The sequence below is a fragment of the Elephantulus edwardii genome, unplaced genomic scaffold (genome assembly GCF_000299155.1).
Source record: "Elephantulus edwardii isolate Elephantulus edwardi_28Jun2011 unplaced genomic scaffold, EleEdw1.0 scaffold00017, whole genome shotgun sequence".
Lineage (NCBI taxonomy): Eukaryota > Metazoa > Chordata > Mammalia > Macroscelidea > Macroscelididae > Elephantulus > Elephantulus edwardii.
Window position 1 is genome coordinate 21550421 of NW_006399767.1, and position 20372 is coordinate 21570792.

The window sequence follows — 20372 nt, forward strand, 5'->3', positions numbered from 1 at the left end:
CTAGATTAGAATTCGGGTCTTTTAAAGTCTCGGTTCTCCTCTCCTTCTGAAGTCTTGTTCTGGATGGGACACATTACTGATTGATAAATGTCCTAAAACCTACTAATGACTAGAATGAGGAAAATGTGTGTAATTTGAAAATGGTTACTAATTCTTTAAGTGGTTATACATAAGCCTTGCATTCATAATACCTGCTTTTTTCTAAACATAATTTTCTACCTAGGGAAATGTGGGAGAATAATGCTAATAACATAATAATAGTACTATTAATAAACATAACAACAACAATATTAATAAAGTTACAGGAAAGAAACAGTTCTACTATACAGAGAGCTTTTAAAGTGCAACTGAAATAAATATTTTTATTTTAACTTTGCTATGAATATAATTTTATTCTTGTTAAATATTTAATACTAAGTATAAACGTGACTAATTTTGTGACTTTCAAGGATTTAAAAAATTTAGAATACTGAGAGACGGTATCTGATAGCAACACATTTTTTCAAGCTCTCTGCACTGTGTAAGATTGTGCTGGTGGAGTGCACTTAGCTGCTGTGTAAGTGACTTTGTAGCAGGGACAGTCTTCACTGAGAAAGAGCATAGGATCTAGATCACCTTCATACCTACAGCTTCAGTTTACAGCTCCTTTCAGTCCTAAGAACTGAGTTCATGAACATGCTACCTCGAAGGACCCATGTGCTTAAATCACTTCCTCCTCCTTATCAAAGATGTAGACCTGTCTGGCATGAGAGGCCATTACAGGAGTAAAACTCAGAGTCACTTTGCAATGAAGGATGTTGGTCTTCATATTTTGTCCAAACTGAACTAGTCAGCATTATCAGAAACCATAATTATCCCAGTCATATCAGGGGATGGATGAAGATGCAGAGAAGCAAGAAATGGTTGAGTTGTTTGGGTTGTGTGTATGTCTCTGTGTGTGTGTGTGTGTGTGTATGAATTTTTCCCTGTGATGTTCACAAGTTTGACTGCAAGGGGAGCTCTGGTGGCCTAGTGGCAAGGAGCTGCAACTACAATCCCAGAGGCGAACGGTTCAAATCCACCAGATGCTCTGCCGGGGAAGGAGGGACAATCTCCTCCTGTACCAGTCAGATCTGATTTGACGGTACACGCACACAAAAATAATAAAATAAAAAAAAACACAAAAAACAAGTTTGACTGCAAAGAGTACCACATCATTTGCCTGTCATTGTCCTTCAACTAAATGGGAGTAGTGGTGCAGGTAGGAAGCTGGTAGGCAGAGATGCACATGCTCATGCCAGTAGATGGTCAGTGGTGGGATCCCCTCAGACCCACCTTGGACCATCTTCACTGCTCAGAGCCGCCTCCATGCTAGACAGATAGGGTAGTGGTAAGAGTTGTGAAGGAGCAAAGGGAGATTTTGTTATCCTCTGCCTGACATTACAGCACTTCTTAGCTTAAGGAGGTGTTTGAAACCTTGAGCTTGTTCACAAAGCAGCAGAAATGGCCAGTCTTCCATGTTGATTATCTCAGGTGCTGTTGTGCTTTTGAGTGGCAGCCAGGCCACAGCAATCCCAGTGGTCCTCTAGTGGGGCGCAGGAGATTTCAGAGTCATTTGGGAGTTGTTTATAAATTTTAGATGCCTGCTTCAGACTTCCCATATCCTATGAAATGTGCACTACCCCTTTGAGAACCACTGATATAAACTGCAGATTTTCATAAGGGGGGGGAAATAAAACTAAAATAATGTTATCATGAATAACTAGTAGGGCATCTAAGCTCGTTTGTATGTTCCTACAAATTCAGAACTTCTTTCTTTCACAGTTTCTGATCTTCCTTTCACAGTTCAAGCTACTCCAATTATTCCTCTTATAGGCCTTACAAATTACTTTCAAAGTGTTTGTGATTTTTAAAATCAAATTTTAATGTTAATACTTAAAATGGATAACGAGGCCAGAAAATACCACAAAAAAAAATGGCCAAAGCAGCCTGTGTTTATGTGTATTCTTCTTTCCTTACCAGAGAGGTTTTATCTGGTTTCATTGACAACATGCTCCTCATGCTACTTGACAGGCACAGGTTTGTCAGGAAGGTTTTGACCCTTGGTGGTTCATCAAGCCAGGGAAACAGGCCCTTGCTTCATACACTGCCCTGGACTGTGCTTGAGACTACCTATAGCCTTTCTCCCACCTTAGCTGCTGCTGCCACCACAGCACATTTTTCAGATCGTGATTGCTTTTGGATCTTGCTGTAAAGTTTTCTCATCCGGGAGAGCCAGCCTGTTATGGCAGTTTCTTCTGTGTTAGGACACATCTGTAGGAAACCTTTACCTGTTTGACCATAGAGGTATACAAAAACTAGTTAGAATAGATGTGACTATTATTTTATGAATGTTTAACCTCCTAACGAATGTGCTTGCTTTGCCTGGGAATGTGAAATGCCAGAGGCTTAGCATTTTCCACAGCCCTCTACTTTTTCATAGTAACTGCCAAATCTTTCTTTTAGCTTAATCTTATTTTGTTTAAATTTACTTTTTGAACTATCCTATTGGTTATTTAAGTGGAGAGAATGGTACTCATTACCCATTTTATCAGCTCACAGTAATCTTAGTTTGATTTTTATTCAAATTATTTTCTTCTCAATAAATTATTTTTAATCCAGTCCAAGATGTCTTGTTATTCATCTGTAACTATTTCAGTGTATATCTCCAAAAGTAAAGTACCCTTTGTGTAACAATTATCACTTACCTATCATTATAATGCCTCAAAACTTGAATAGTAATTCTTTACCAATAGTGAAAATGGTACTATCTATAGTATTGTTTATTTATAATTTACTGTATATTTATAATTCAGCTTGTTATTATGTACCATTGAATTGGAACCAACTCATTGCTGACCCTCCAGCAGGTTTTCAGAGGCAGTAAATTACACAAGAGTAGAATGTCCATCTTTCTCCTGTGGAGCATCTGGTGGATTCCTTTAAATTGGCACTGTACTTCCTTACCATTAGGCCACCAGAGCTCCCTAAAGTTCTCATCAGTTAAGTAAGTATTGGAGGTTTGAGTTCACCAAGATGTGGTTATGAGAAAGTCCTTGAGACCTACTTCCCAAAGATCAGCCTTTGAAATCCCTCAGGGGCACAGTTCTATTCTGACACACGTGAGTTTGCCAGAAGCCTGAGTCAACTTGACAACAGCTAATTTCATCAGAGGGAGCTCTGGTGATCTAGTCGATAGAGAGTTATGCTGCCAACCCAGAGGCAGGTGATTCAAGTCTAACATCCCCTTCATGGGAGAAGGCTGGCCAGTCTCCTGTGGGATTTTCAGCCTCTGCAAACCGACTCTAGGGTCAGCAATAAGTTGAGTCCAGCTTGAGGGCAGTGAGAGTTTTATCATGGTTCAGATTTTCTTAATTTCCTCCGAGTCTGGAGTTGGAGATTGTGTGTATAAGTTATTTAATCAAGATTTATTTAAGATTCATATTTTTGCAAGTTGTTTTCTTTAAACCTGTAAGTTCCGCAAGCAACAAATGCTGGCAAGGTTGTGGAGAAAATAGAACCCTTATTCACTGTTGGTGGAAGTGTACGATGGTGCAACCACTATGGAAGGCAGTATGGTGCTTTCTCAAAAAGTTGCAAATAGAGATACCATTTGACCCAGCAATTCCACTACTGGGAATATACCCCAGAGAAACCATAACTGCCACCCAAGCAGATATATGCACACCCATGTTTACCGCAGCTTTGTTCACAATAGCAAAGAGTTGGAAACAACCTAAGTACCCATTAACAAACGAATGGATAGAGAAGCTGTGGTATATTCACACAGTGGAATACTATGCTGCATTGAAAAACAAGGAACTCTTGAAATATTATTCAAAATGGGTGACCCTGGAGAACATTATTCTGAGTGAAATATCTTAGTCACAAATGGACAGATACTGCATAGTGCCACTGTTGTAAAACAAGGCTGACATCAGGGTTGGGGGGAGACCGAGAAGGATGGGATAAATAATGTATACTGCATTGAAATACATGAGGGAGAAAACTGTTTAAAAGGGATATATGATTAGGTATTATTGTCATGACGAGTTCAGAATGAAGGCTATATAGTGGAGTAGACCTGGGTAGAGGGATTGTATAACAATGAAAGAATTTTTCTTTTACTTTTCAAAAAGAAGAGCAAACTGGGGTGAGGGGTAAGGGTGGGTGGGGGGTAGGGGTGAACAGGGGGTAGGGGTGGGCAGGGAGAAAAGTGCAACAGTGAATGAATGGAAATCCAAAGTCTCTCTAAATTTTCATTAAAATTAATAATAATTTTAAAAACCTGTAAGTTCCTTCCATATGTCTTTCTTATCTCTCTTTGTTTAATTACAATTTATATATTTAAAGAGATTAACTTGTTTGTCTTGTGGAGTTTCTGGCATTCTGAATCCATATGATAATGTTGAACATATTCCTTTGTTATGTTTCTTGTAACTTGCTAATTAGATAGAGGCTTACTCTTGATTCTAATTTTATGTTAAGAATGTGGCATAGGTGGAATTTGTATGTCTGTTAAACCAATAAAATCTCTGGTTAACTGTCTTGTATAGTGATCATTTCTCTCCTAGTCCCAATGTTTCACTTGGGATTGCTTTTTGTATATTTATTCATTCACAATTGATTGCAAATATTTCATCATTCCTTCATTTAGGAGCTCACTCATCTCATTGCTTTCAAGTCATAATCTAGTCTTGGCTGACCTTCCAGGAATGTCCAGAGGCTGTCATTCATGCAGGAGGGTTTTGCCCATCTTCTTCCCATGAAGTTGATGGTTGATTCGGGCCATCAGAGTCATTGCCTTTGGGTTAGCAGTGCAACTCCCTAAGCACTAGGCCACCAGCATTTGTAGCTAGAAAATGAATGTTTACACCAGATTCCTCTTGCCTGTTTCCTCCTTTTGATCTGGAATGAGCCATTTCTTCAAGAAGTCTTGCTTCCATTTATTGGGAAATAACATTGAAAATCTAGGTCCTATGGGTGATCCATGCCTCTGGGTTGGTTATTGTTTCTAAAGCTCTTTGTTGCATAGAACTAGAAAAGACATCTTTGTGGTTGATAGTTGCTGTCAAGTGGTTTTCAACTTGTTTCAGTCTCGAGTCTGTGGAGTAGAATGGCTCCATGGGGTTTTCAAGGAAGCAGATCTCCAGACCTGTCTTCTGAGGTACCTCTAAAGGGTTTCAAACTACCAAACTTTGGGTTAATAGTCACATGCTTCATTTATGTATGTATATATGTATTTATTGATTTGTGTAAGTTTGGCTTGATAATCAAATGCTTTATTTGTATTATGTATTAGGCAGATAAAAAACTTTGTGAATACTTGCAGGCGTTTCTAATTCAAATACTGAAAGATTTTTGTCTAATCTTTTGGGTCCTCTTAATTTCCACAGTGGAAATCATAGGTCTCAGTGATACAACACAATAGTTCGTTTGCTTTGTCCTATAGTATATCTTTTCTTTTTTAATTTAATTTTTTTTTTTACTTTAAGGTAATATTGCATGGCATACTTCTGAGTCCATTCTTGAGATATTCTGTTGTATTTATCTCCGTCTGTTTTATAGATCCATGCAATCTGTGGCACCAGGGGGTTATCTGGGTTTGGATCGCACATCAGTGAACAAATGGATAAAAGAACTTTAGAAATAGTTAAAGCAAGAGACCACTGTGATCTTAGTATATTGAGACAAATCCTGCCATTACTCTTAATATTTGAATGATAAATTTTTTTGAATGATAAATTCTTGTTGTAAATGCAGCTTTAGGTGGTTTGAAGGGGTAGTCTGTAGGAAAATGAAATGTCAAAAAGAATACACCACCTTGATATGGGCTGTCATTAAGTCCCATAATTGTAACTTGCCAATGAAACATATCATCTCCATCTGGACCTGCAGAACATTGTGCTGGAGGATCACGAGCCAAATCACTAAGTTCCTTATTAATCTGTTTCAGCGCCATCGTCAATGCTTTTCTTTTAACTCCACACTATCTCAGTGTGTGCTCAAAGGTCCGGCCAAAACTCTTGATTATCTGGGCAGCCGGGAAGGACTCTCTCTTCTTCTCACACCGCCAGACACAGGCGCTTGGTGTTGAGGAGGCGAGTCTCGTGAGAATCTCGTGTCTGGTGACCTGGAGCTGGAGATGTGCAGTCACTTAGGGCCAGTTTTGTCCTATAGTATATTTTTAAAAATATCTCAGAATAACACTATCAGTAGTAATACAATGAGCCATGTGATTACTGAAAATAGGGGTTTTTTTTTTTAAAGCAACTTTTTTTGATTCCTTAGAGTATATCCATTTATAGATGTATATTAAGGAATAACTTATTCTTTAAAGCGACTTGAAATTATTCTTTTCTAAGGTTAGGCCACCATTGTAATATATATTGAGTTGTTTTGTTGTATGTTTGCCGTCACCATTTAGAAATTGCAGTTAAATTTTTTAAAACAATTTATAACTATGTAAAATAATTATATGATTCCAAAATTAGTGCAACAAGAACTGTATAACCGATAAATCAGATTTTTATTCCTGTAGTTAATATCTTTTTGTCTTTAGCATTTTAGATCATCCTTCTAATTTTAAAATTGGAAAACAAATATATTTGCATTAACATATTTCCTTTTTTCCTCCAACCTTTTGAAATTATTTGTAGTTTATATATCCTGTGCATACTTCAAGGGGAGCTCTGGTGGCTTCATGACAAGATGCTGGGTTACAGTCCAGAAGGCATGTGGTTCAAATCCACCACCTGCTCCAGGGAGAAGGATAGGCAATTTCCTCCCATTCAATTTACTGCCTTTGAAAATCTGCTGGAGGGTCAGCTATGTGTTGGTTCTGATTCAGTCAGAATCAACACCACTACAAATGCATACTTCTACTCACAATGCCTTTTTTTTTTTAACTCAACACTTAGCCTAGAGCTTGCTATATAAATAAAAAAATCTAAACCAGTGCCATTGGATTGATCCAACTCCTAGCAACCTGAGTAACTGCCCAATTTTACAGTTTCGAAAGCTGTTAACTCTTATAGGAGCTTTGTCTTTCTCCTACAGAGTAATTGATGGATTTGAACTGCCTTCTTTTAGGTTAGCTGCAGAAAACAATCCTCTGCACCACCAGAGTTCCTTTGCTAGCTTCATCACTCGCTTCCATTGAGTTAATTCCAACTCATAGTGACCCTTAGTTGAGCTTTTGAGGTGAGATGGCCCATCTTTCTCCCTAAGAGCCACTCATGGGTTCCAAATGCTAGAGTCGCATAACCTTTTGGTTACCTACAGAACTTGCTGCGAACTATAGCATCAGAGTTCCTTTGCTGCCTATACAGAGATATGTCATTCATTTCTTTTTCTTTTAATTTTATTTTATTCATTTTAATGAACATTTACAGATATTTTGGATTTCCATTCATTCATTGTTGCACTTTTCTCCCTGCCCACCCCTCCCCCCACCTCAGTTCACTCTTTGAAAAGTAAAAGAAAAATTCTTTCATTGGTATTCAATCCCCCCTCCCCACACCACCCCGAGTACACTCTACTATGCAACCGCATTCTGAACTCTTGTGATAACCATAATATCCTATAATATATTGCTTTTAAACTGTTCTCTCTCTTATCTGTTTCAGTGCAGGATACATAATTTATCCAGTTTTTCTCAGTCTTGCCCCAACCCTGATGTCAGTCCCATTCTACAATAGTGGCACCATGCAGTATTTGTCCTTTTGTGACTGAGATATTTCACCCAGCATAATGTCCTCCAGTGTCACCCATTCTGAATAATATTGCATGAGTTCCTTGTTTTTCAATGCAGCATAGTATTCCATTGTGTGAATATACCACAGCTTCTCTATCCCTTCGCTTGTTGATGGGCACTTAGATTGTTTCCAACTCCTTGCTCTTGTGAACAAAGCCGCGATAAACATGGGTATACATATATCTAGTTGGATGTCGGTTATGATCTCTTTAGGGTATATTCCCAGTGGTGGAATTGCTGGGTCAAATGGTATCTCTATTTGCAACTTTTTGAGAAAGTGCCATACCGCCTTCCACAGTGGTTGCACCATTTTACACTCCCACCAACAGTGAATAAGGGTTCCAGTTTTTCCACAACCTTGCCATCATTTGTTGCTTGCTCTTCTGTTAAATTTTGCTATTTTGTCTGGGGTGAGATGATATCTCATAGTTGTTTTGATTTGCATCTTTCTTAGAGCTAGGGATTTTGAAGGTTTTTTCATGTGCTTGTTGGCCATCTGAATGTCTTCTTTGGTGAAGGGTCTGTTCATATCCTGTGCCCATTTTTCAATTGGATTATTTACCTTTGTCTTGTTGTGGTGCTCGAGTATTTTATAAATTCTAGATATAGGTCCTTATCTGACATGTCATTCCCAAATACTTTTTCCCCATCTGTGACTTTCCTTTTTACCCTGTTGGAGAAGTTTTTAGATGTGCATAGGAATTTGATTCTTAGAAGGTCCCATTCATCTATTTTATCTTCTCCTGGTTGTAGATTCATTTCTTCTCTACAATTGTGTGGTCTTCATTAGTTGACATGTACCATAATTTATTTCACTAGCCTTCTGTGGATGAAATATTTGGATTGTTTTCTGTCTTCTGCTACTATAAGCAGTGCTGTTGCTTTGCCCATAAGTCTTTACTGTTTTTGTCAGTGATCTTTAGGATAGTCTTCTAGAAAAGGCATATGTGGTTGAAGGGTAAATAGACATTGTCATAATCACCTCTACTGATATTGTACCATTTTTTATTCCCACTGGAATGCTATGATAATGATAATTTACTCACATCATTGCCAAAGGACCAGATTGTCAAAGTTCTGAAGTTTTGCCAGGGTGATAGATGAGAAATGGTATCTCAGCATAGTTTTAGCTCCATTTATCTTATGATGAGAGGTTGAGTGTTTTTTCATATGTTTAAGAGTCATTTGCATTTCTTTTTTTTCCCCTTTTTTAAATAGCTCTTCTCTTGTTAAGAGTTTTCTAATACGCCTTAAGTAACACTTGGTGGAACTGTGAACACTTAAATATTGATATTAGAATGTGGCAGTTAGAATTAGAGAAATCTGGTTTCCTTTCATAAGATCTCCTTATTCTGAAAGACAGAAGCTCTCCTAAGTCCCTTTTCAATCTTTTCCATGGCTCTTCCTTTCTGCTTTAGAGAGAGTAGTAGAGCATGGAGCTGTAGGCTCAAAAGGTTAGGTTCTTGAGCCTTTCCAAAGAACAGGAAGAAGATTTTATATCAATGATAGGCTGTTAAGTGTTACATCTCTCTCTGACAGTATTATGGGTCTAGGAAAACTAGAAGTTTCACTGCTTCTAATTTCCTGTTAATAATTAACCTAGGATAACCAACATAGGCATCATAAGCATAGGAACTGTGTTGAATTTGTGTGAACTATAGTGCCCATCACTAGAACTGTGCCGTGTCCAAACAGTAATCCACAGTTCTCTGTTACTACCTGCCAGGCTACCAGAAGCAGCCAGAAGAGAAATGTTTCCTTCCTTTCTTCCATCTTGTCTCCCACCAAGTCTTGCTATTGGCAAAACCTCACCACAAGCAAGCTGTCAAGGAGTCTTGGCAATGCAGTTTGCAATGCTTTTACCTCTAAAACAGAGTAAAGAGCACGTAAGAGAATGGTGCTTTAAGCAGACAATGACTGATGCAGAGGGAATCAATATAAAGGGCTCTTGCCATCAGGAAACCTATCTTCTGACTCAAAGCAACCAGGCAAACATAACAGCAAAGTGTGGAAATACATGAAGTTGAGAGCAACACACCGAGGTACAGGCAGGATGAGAGGAAAGACTAACTATATAGTTGGCCTCTGAAGAACCCTACAGATAAGGCTTCGTGAAAAGTTGTGATTTGTGCTGAACCATGAAGAATTCAGTAAATATTTTTTCTTTTTTTATCTTACACTTGTTTATTTACAAAATTTGTAACATTGTTTTTCATGCTGGATCTTTTCCATTTCCTTCACACACCCCCTAGAATTCAGTAAATATTGCAGAGCCTTATAATAGTACTAATTTACATAGCGACAAGAATATATGCCGCTTGTTCTTTTAAGATGAACTGGAGATAGAAAGTAGAAGTAGGTAGTCTATGGACACCATTGTCATTTAAAAGTATTTTGAAATGGTAAAGATAGGCGGAAAATTCAGTAGGATTCCTGGGAAGGTGAACACACTAGGAAGTCTGAATTGTGAAAGGCTTTCAGTATCCACTGAACTAGGCCAGTAATATGACTTCCGTGCTAACAGTGTGTAGTAGAATCAGTGTTCTCTGGAGTAGAAACAGAGATTTGGGAGTTAGGGAGTTCAGTCAGGGGTGAAAGTATCAGAAGGTGGCAAAGACACAAGCTTACTGGCTCCAAAAGGGACCCAGAGGCCTTGACGCCGGCAGTTCCCCAAGACGGTACTGGCACATCTGGACGAGTGTGCTTTCCCCAACCCCATTTATCTCACCAGATATTAAGGCTGGTTCTAATTATCAGTGATGCTTAGCTTCTTTATCTACTGTAAATTACTTGGCATTAAGCAGACATTTATTAAGACGCTGCCAAGTGTATCTTAGGCGCTGGGGATAGAAAGATACACAGGTGTCGTTTCTGCCTTGGAGGATGGTACTGCTTAATGGAGGAGAAAGACATTTAAAATAGAAGGTGACAAAACAATAAAAAGAAGTTTTGCATTAGGGATTTCAGCAGATGCTGTAGGAACACTGGAAGAAGGATACCTAACCTGAGTTGGAGAAATGGTGTCAGAAGAGAACTCCCAGTGGAGGTAATAACTGAGGAAAGGGAGAAGGTCGAGGGTGCTGGAGAATCATGCACAGTGGGCAGCATGTGACAAGGCTTACCACCCAAAGCCGGTACCTTGCTCGTGGACCATAATATATACTAGTGGAAATATTGAAGTAGGAAATGCATTTCTTTGTAGTCTCTTGTTCAGCCCCCCAACCTTGGAGAAGTTATTTTCTCACAAGATCTTAAAGAATTTTTTTTAAAAATTTCAAATAGAATATTGTTGGTATTTGCCTATCTTGCCTTAAAGCAAGATGGGCTACAATTCTGTGTTGGAAGGGAGAAGAATTAAAAAATGATGTTACAGTCTTTTGGAATTCTCAGTTTATTTAGTATGTAATTAGTAGACCACATTTTCATTCTCACTATATACCATCTTTTAAAAAAAATTCAGAGTAATGACTGGGATCTCTTAATACTCTCAACAGGGTATTCTGACATTTTAGATTTAGTTGTGAGTGTGTATATTTGTGTCAGATAAATGTTCACAGCTTATTTTTAAATTGGACTTTGTGAAGCATGCAGTTTAGTCTCCAACTTTTCAAACAAGTTCTGTTCCTACAACTCCATGGTAACCTAGTTTTGACCTAAAACACAGTCTCTATTTTTGCTTTGTTTTGTTTTGACCATGATTGCCTATTATTATTTGTAGCTATATATGCCTGGTCTTTATTTACCTTCAGAGCTTGGAAAAATTGCCTCTAAACTTACAGATGTGATGACATCAGCAAATTAAATGTTGTAATACTTTATGTAGTAATGAGAGATGTTTAAAAAAGAACCAACAACAAAAAGTCTTCAAAAAGGTTCTTAGTACAGTTCATCATAACCTAAATACACTGTAAGCCAGTACCAACTGAAGAACGATGGTTTTGCCTGACACTGGAATTATGAATCTTTGCCTTTCTCATTGCCCTCAGGTCAGAACCGACTCATAGCTACCCTTTCAGTGGGTTTCTGTAAGTCACATAGGGAGACGCTGCCTATTTTTCTTCCTCAGAACTGCTGGTAGATATGAACTGTCAGAGAAGTGTGGATTACCAACACAACTCCCTATAGGCTGTGGAAACATAGCCTCCATGACATTATGGGCAAGATGTTTTCCAGCACTAACTATGGAAATATATTCTTTCTGATAATTAAAAGGAAGTACATTTAAATTTTGGTGGCCTGGTTACTAATCTCATACCCTCAGTCCTTGTAGATAAAAAAAACCTCAACAACTCAATATCATTGCCCTGAAGTCTAAATTAACTCAGAGCTCACCCTCCACTGTTGGGTCTTGAGCTTCCAAGGCTGTAAATTGCGTAGAAGAGAAAAGCCATCTTTCTCGCATGAAATAACTGTTGGATTTGAACTGTCAGGGAGATTCAACCTTTGAATTAGCTGCATAACCTTGTAGATAGTTTTTTTTAATTTTAAAATTTTGAGTAAGCATTATATTCACACATAATTTATATACATAATGCAGACAACAAAACAAAAACTCATTACTGTCAAGCCAGTACTGACTCTTGATGACCTTCCATTGGCTCCAGATATATGCAGAGAGAGAAAAGGAGTAGTTGTTGTTGTGTATCCTTCAGAACTGACTTCTAGTTGACCCTGCAGCACATTTTCAGAGTCAATAAGTCACAGGGGAGGAGATTGCCCATCCTTATGCCACAGAGAGGGAATAGACAATGGCTATTTAGCATTTAGAAACAATTTGTTTCTCATCCCCTCCTGCATCCTCCTCTCAAAGTATTCCCTAGGTGTGGGATATTAATTAGTTTTTATTGATGTGCGCTAAAAATTAAAGATGATCTCTATCATATTGGCGGCTGTTTACATGCAGTGGAAACTGGATAAGCCAGTTTATATTTTGTTTACAAACACAAAGATTGCTATTAACAAGAATATTTTGTCAAATTTTGAAATGCTAGTAATATGTTTTTACTTACAATGGATATTTAATGTAACAACTGGTCAGAAGCTGTACTGCAGTCTCAGAGGCAGGTGATTTGAATCCATCAGCTGCTCCAAAGCTCTGTACACCAAGTTGCCAATGTTATGCAGTTGGACTTTTGTAGCTCATACATGCATATGGATTTATTTCTCAACAAAGCAATGGAAACAACTAATTACATTTGACGTAAATTCTGGTTCTAACAAAAATATGACCACTTTGGGTTGTTGTTATGTCCCCTTGAGACAGAACCGACTTATAGCTGACCCTCAGGTAGGTTTTCAGAGGCAGTAAATTGCATAGGAGGAGTATGCCCAGCTTTTCCCATGTAGAGCAGCTGGTGGATTCACACCATGTGCCTGTGTGCTTTCAGGTTGTGAGCGCAGCCCCTTACTTTGCTATGGCAGACATAACACATTCCTTTGTACTTACTTTGAGCCTTATTCAGCTCCGAAGCATTATAAGTTAGTGTTATAACTCCTTTCAGACCATGTTATCAGACATACTTTGCCATCCTTTCAGGATTCATTGGAATTGTGTGCTCCTGTAATATCTCCAAATGCGCTTTGTGAACTGGATGAGCATGAAAGAACATATATATGTCCTTGGCCCATCATTTTTCAAATGCAACAGAATGGTGTACTAATGAACTGAAAAATTATTAAAACTAGTAAGAAATACTGTTGTTGTTGTTGTTGTTATGTGCCATTGAGTCACTTGAGACACAGAGCAGCCCTATGTACAACAGCCCTAAACCCTGCTCTATCCTGTGCCAGTCGCACTGCCTCTGACACACCCATTCCGATTACCCCAGTCGCTGAATCAATCCACCTCATAGAGGGTCTTCCCCTTCAGCGCCGTCCCTCCACCCTCCCAAGCATGATGTCCCTCTCCAAAGACCTCTCCCTCCTTACAACATGTCCAAAGTATATCAGATGAAGCCTCAGAATCCTTGCCTTCAAGAAGCAGCCTGGTTTAACCCTCTCTAGAATGAATCTGTTTGTTTTCTTGGCAGTTCAGGGTACATTCCATACTCTTCTCCAGCACCACAGCTCAAAGGCATCCATTCTCCTTCTATCCTCCCTAGTCATTGTCCAACTCTCTGATGCATAATAAGTGATTGCAAAGACCATAGCCTGTATCAGACACACCTTAGTCTCCAGAGTGACAGCATTGCTCTTCAGTACCCTGGAGAGGTCCCTAACAGCAGACTTTCCTATCACAATACTTTTTTTTTATTTCTTGGCTGCTGGTGCCAAGAGTGTTGATTGTGGAGCCAAGCAGACTAAAGTTGTTAACAATCTCAATCTCTTCACCATCCATCCTGATACTGCCAATTGATCCAGTGATGAGAATCTGTCTTCTTGACATTGAGCTTCAATCCATACTGAAGGCTGCAGTCCTTGACCCTCTGCAGTAAGTGCATGAGGTCCTCCTCAGTTTCAGCAAGCAAGGTTGTGTCATCTGCATAACACAGATTGTTAATAGATCTTCCACCAATCCTGATGCCACACTTCTCCTCATAGAGCACAGACTCTCAGATAATCTGTTCTGCATGCAGGTTGAAAAGGTATGGAGATAGGACACATGCCTAGCATACGCTTTTCCCAATTTTGAACCATGCAGTGTTCCCTTGCTCTGTTCTGATGACTGCCTCTTGGTCCAAGTATAGGTTTTGCATTAGAACGATCAAGTGTTCTGGGATTCCCATTCTTCTCAGAGTCAGCCACAGTTTGTTATGATCCACACAGTCAAATGCATTTGCATAATCAATGAAACACACATAGACATTCTTCTGATATTCCCTGCTTTTAGCTAAGATCCATCTAACATTAGCTACAATATCCCTAGTACCACGACCCCTTCTAAACCCAGCCTGGACTTCTGGCAGTTCTCTGCTGACGTGCTTTTCTAGTCGTTTTTGGATAATCTTCAGTAGAATCTTGCTTGTGTGTGAAATCAATCAATAATATCATTCTGTAGTTTCCACACTCTGTTGGGTCACCCTTCTTTGGAATGGGAACAAATATAGATCTCTTCCAGTCAGTTGGCCAAGTGGTTGTTCTCCAGATTTCTTGGCACAACTTGGTGAGCACATCCAGGGCAGCATCTGTTAGCTGAAATATGTCAATTGGTATACCATGTATTCCTGGGGGTAATTATATAACAGTATATAACTAGTTAAGGTAGTTATATAGTTATATACTGATTTCTCAAATACCATGTTAAGAATTTGTGAGAAGAGAAAAAAGTTCCATTTGGAAAATAAGGCAGGGTATGAAATACCATTTAAAATAACAATAAAATATAAAATGTATAGTGATAACCCATGAGATTCACTTCTACTTCATACCTATTTAGTCCCTAGCCATATTATCAATGAACACCCATATCTGGATCTTCTTACACCATTGTTGTGTTGTTGTTAAGTGCCATTGAGTTGTAGATGACTCATAGTGACCCTATGAACAAAAGACCTGAACACTTGTGTGACTTTCATCGTTTCTCCAAGTTCACAGGGTTTCTGGAGGCAAGCTATTTCGGAAGTGGATACCACTCCTGCTTCCAAGCTTGTTTTAATCGGAGAGCTCCACCAAACACTGTCCACCATGGGTAACCATTATCACATTTAACACATCAGTGTCACAGTGTTCAGCATCACAGCAACCAAGAGTTATATCTTATGCCATTATTTTAAAAAATCAAACCAATAGTAAAAATTACTACCTTCTAGAATGATAGAATTCTGTACAATCAATGACCTATTCATAGCAAACACCTTTTATAAAAAACCTAAATGGTGACTATACACATGGACTTCACCTGATGGTCTACACAGGAATCAAATTGACTATATCTGCAGATGAAATACCTAGAGAAGCTCACTATCAGCTGTGAAAACTAGGCCAGGCATTGATGGTGGAACAGACCATCAACTACACATATGCAGATTCAAACTGATGATAAAGAAAATCAAATAAAATCCACAAGAACCAAAGTTTGGCCTCAAGTCTATCCCACTTGAATTTAAAGACCATCTCAGGAACAGGTTTGAAGCTTTGAAAATTAATGAGCAAAGACTAGATAAGCTGTGGGAGGATAGCAAGAATATCATTCATGGAGAATGCAAAAGGTCATTACAAAGACAGAGGAGAAATAAAAAACCAAAATGGGTATCAGAAGAAACTAAATATTGCCCTGGAGCACCAAGAAACCAAAGTATAGGAAAGAAATCAAGACATTAAGGAGCTGACCAAAAGATCTCAAAAGGCAGCATGGGAATATGGAGCAAAGTATTATAATGAAATGAAGTATGACAGTAGCTAGAGTCAGAAAATCAGAGGATTAACTCACTCTGCATTTCTTATACTGAAGGAACTGAAGAACCAGTTCAAGTCTTGAGTTGCAATCCTTAAGGACCCTGGAGGCAGAATGTTGAATGACCCAGGAAAAGAAAATCAAAGGAGTACACAGAGGAACTATATCAAAAAGAGTTAGCTGACACAGAAGAATTTAATGAAACAATGTATGATCAAGAGACAATGGTGACAGAAGGTCAAGGACTGTAGTCTTCAATATGGGCTGAAGCTCAGCATCAAGAAAAAAGGTTCCCACGACTGGTCCAATTGACAGTGTCATGATTGACAGAGAAAACCTTGAGATTGTTAATAACTTTAGCTTGCTTTGTTCTACAGTCAACACTTTTGGCACCAGCAGTCAGAAAATCAAGACAAATTGCATTGGGAAAGTCTGCTATCAGGGACTTTTCTAGAGTACTGATGAGCAACAGTGTCAGTCTGGAGACTAAGATGCACCTGATCCAGGCCATAGTCCTCACAACTACTTGCTGTGTATCCAAGAGCTGGACATTAACTGAGGATGATAGACGAAGGCTGTCGTGTTAAAGATGAGTGTTGAACATACCGTAGACTTCTAGAAGAACAGCTAAGTCTGTCCTGAAAAGGGTGAAACCATACTGCTACCTAGAGGCAAAGATTTTGAAGCTCTGTTTCACATACTTTGGGTACTTGGCCAGTAGGGACCAGTCCTTGGAGAAGGACATCATGCTTGGAAGGACAGTACAGGAAGACTCAAGATGGATTGAATGGGGTTAAGTCTATTGGAGACAATGAGATTGGCTCAGGATAGGGCAAACTTCAGAGCCAGTGTACATAGTGTCACTAATAGCCACAGGTTATTCAACGGTACATAACAACAACAACAATGCAAACAAGCAGATTAAAACTCATACCAGCCTTACAAGGTGTATACGGTTGTAAATCTTTAAGGGGGTGCAGAGACCTACAACGTTTTCCTACAGAACAGCTAGTGAGTTTGAACCACTGACTTTGAGATTAGTAGGCAAATAATTTCAACTGTTTTACCACCAGGGCTTCTTTAGAGATGAGACAGTGGTCAGGAACAAAAACAAGAGGCCAAAAGAATAATGTGAGCTCACAAATAGTGTGTTTTGTGAGGTTAATGTGCCAGCAAGTTTTGCTGTGGTTTTTTTAAGTGTAATTTCCCCCCCCACACCCATGAATAGAAAATAAGTATGTACCTAGGAATAAAGTTGAAAAATCCACAGAATTGTCAAGAAGCACTGACTACTGGCAAGCCATATTCCTGACCGGGGAAGCAATATACTAAAGATACTGGTTCATCTTAATAAATACATCCTCAGTAAACTAGGTCAGGGAAAAGGAGAAAGATCCTCCACAGATGCCTTAACCCAGTGACTGCAGCCCACAGGAATTACAATGATTACCAGGACGGTGTGGACTGGGCAGGATTTTGTTGTGTTGTACATAAGATCACTGTGAATTGGAACCAACTTTATTGGTAGTGAGCATAACATAACTCCGATTCTCAGGTTTTGGTTTTGCTTTTGCTTTTTAAGAATAAAGTTTAAATTATTAAAAATTTTTTCTAATACCTGCAACCAGGAGAGGATAAAATAGATGAATGGGACCTTCTAAGAATCCAATCCCTATGCACATCCAAAAACTTCTCCAACAGGATAAAAAGGGAGAAACCACAGACTGGAAAAAAAAAATTGGTTGTGACATGTCTGATAAGGGACTTACATCTAAAATTTATAGAATACTCAAGCACCACAACAAGATAGAGGTAAACAACCCAATTGCAAAATAGGAGGATATGAACAGACTCTTCACCAAGTAAGACATTCAGATGGCAAACAAACACATGAAGAATTGTTCTAAATCCCTAGCTCTAAGAAAGATGCAAATCAAAAGAACTATGAGATATAATCTTACCTCAGTAAGAAGAGCAAAATTCAACAGAACAGCAAACAACAAATGCTGGTGAGGTTGTGGAGAAACTGGAACCCTTATTCACTTATACACTGGGAGTGTAAAATGATGCAACCACTATGGAAGGCAGTATGGCGCTTTCTCAGAAAGTTGCAGAATAGAAATACCATTTGACCCAGCAATTTCCACTACTGGGAATATACCCCAAAGAGACCATAACTGCCACTCAAGCAGATATATGCACACCTAAGTTTATTGTGGCTTTGTTCACAATAGCAAAGAGTTGGAAACAACCCAAGTGCACATTAACAAATGAATGGATAGAGAAGCTGTGGTATATTCATCAAAGGAATACTATGCTACATTTAAAAACAAGGAACTCATGAACTATTATACAAAATGGGTGACCCTGGAGGACATTATGCTGAGTGAAATATTTCAGTCACAAAAGGACAGCTGCTGCATAGTGCCACTGTTGTAAATGGGGTGTGACATTGAGGGTGGAACCTAAGAAAAGAAGGGATAAATAATGTATACTGCATTGAAACAGATGAGGGAGAGAACTATTTAAAAGGAATATGTGATTAGTTACTATTTTCATGACAAGATTCCAGAAAGAGAAAGGCATAGTAAAGTGGATTGTGGTCTTGAGGGTATTGTATAATAATGAAATAATTTTTTTTTCTTTTCAAAGAGAAAAGCAAACTGGGGGCAAGGGGTAGGCAGGGAGGAAAATGTGCAACAATGAATGAATGGGAAAAAAATTAAATGGGAAGAATATGCTGTAAGAAAAAAAATTTCTAAGAGAATAAATAAATGGAAAGTCACTGCCCACCCAAAGAAATTCAAAATTAGTAACAATGAAATAAAGAATTTACTACTATTTACTCAGTGCCGTTAAGTCAATGCCGAGTCATAGTCATCTTTCATTTAGTTTCCTAGACTGCAAATCTTAAGCAGAAGAGACTACCCATCTCTGTCTCATGGAGCCACTGGTGAATTTAAACTGCCTGACACACATGACCTTTTGGTTAGGAGCACAGTATGCTGTGGACTATGCCACCTAAGCTTTTTTTAGTACTACTTGGTGTTAGAACAGGAAACCCTGGTAGCCTAGCAGTTAAGGCGCTCTCTGCCAACCCAACAACAGATGGTTTGAATCCACCTACTGCTCCATGGGAGACTGATGGACAGTTTCCTCCTGTGTGATTAATAGTCTCTGAAAACCCTCTGGAGGGTCAGGTATGAGTCAGTTCCAACTTGACAGCACATAACAAGAGTATTAAAAAATTGGTACTACATACTAAGGTATTTTGTGTTTGGTTAGGCACTGCATTACAGTAAATTAGTAGATAGGTTAAGCAATCATCTAAACACTGAATTAGGTCTCAGTATATGTAAGATCTGTGCTGTCTGTGAAGAGAATTGACTATCCCCTAGACTGCTAATAGAAGGAATTTTGCCTTAGAGGAAGTGCAACCAGGAGTCTCCTTAGCGTCATAGATGCTGAAACTTCATCTCCCATACTCTTGGTGTATTACCACAAAGAACCAGTCCTTGCAAAAAGGTGTCATGCTGGGGAAAGGGAAGGATCTGAGAAAGAAAGAAAGACAGACATTCAATGACATCAATTGACATAGCGACTACAACAGTGGGCTTAAGCCTGGAGGAGATCATTATGGAGATTATGCAACAAAAGGCAAGATTTCGGTCTGTTGTACATAAGGTTGCTGTGAGTTATAGCTGATTCAACAACACCTAACAACATAGCAATACTATAGATGAGAATAAAGAACTCTTGTGATGTAATGAGTCAGGTATTAGGATGTTAAACAGAAGGTTTGTGGCTTGAATCTACCAGCCATTCCTCAGGAGAAAGACAAAAAAGCACTTAACTATAAAGATTTACCCCTAGGGTTTGAGCCAGGAGGCGGCCTTAAGCCCAAAGACAGCTGGGAAAGGAGGCGGCCATGTTGTTCCTGGTTCGCTCCTCCCAGGGTCTCGGGAAGTTCTCCTTGCCAGAAGGAGCATGATGGTGTGAGTGCAGGAATCGTGGCAAGCTTTTGGAGTCGACTTCTTTTCTGGACATGTGCTTGACATGCAGGTTTGCTCTGTCCCCGGGAGCGAGGCAAGCCAGCCTGGACCTAGGGTTTGAGCCAGGAGGTGGCCTTAAGCCCAAAGAGGCCTTGGGCCTGCAGCCCTCAGGCCAGGTTCAAATTGTTTTCCCGTCAAACATTCTTCTAGGTGGTATCGCATTTGTCTGTGTGTTGCTGTACAGAGGTAACTTGTGGTTGCTGTGATCCTGAAG

At 39.1% G+C, this 20372-nt stretch overlaps 1 protein-coding gene across 2 annotated transcripts in view; it reads left to right on the forward strand.

Moving 5' to 3' along the window:
• The window catches only part of BTBD9 (BTB (POZ) domain containing 9), a 553349-nt gene that overhangs the window by 308111 nt on the left and 224866 nt on the right, over window positions 1–20372 (forward strand). The gene's annotated exons all lie outside the window — the stretch shown is intronic.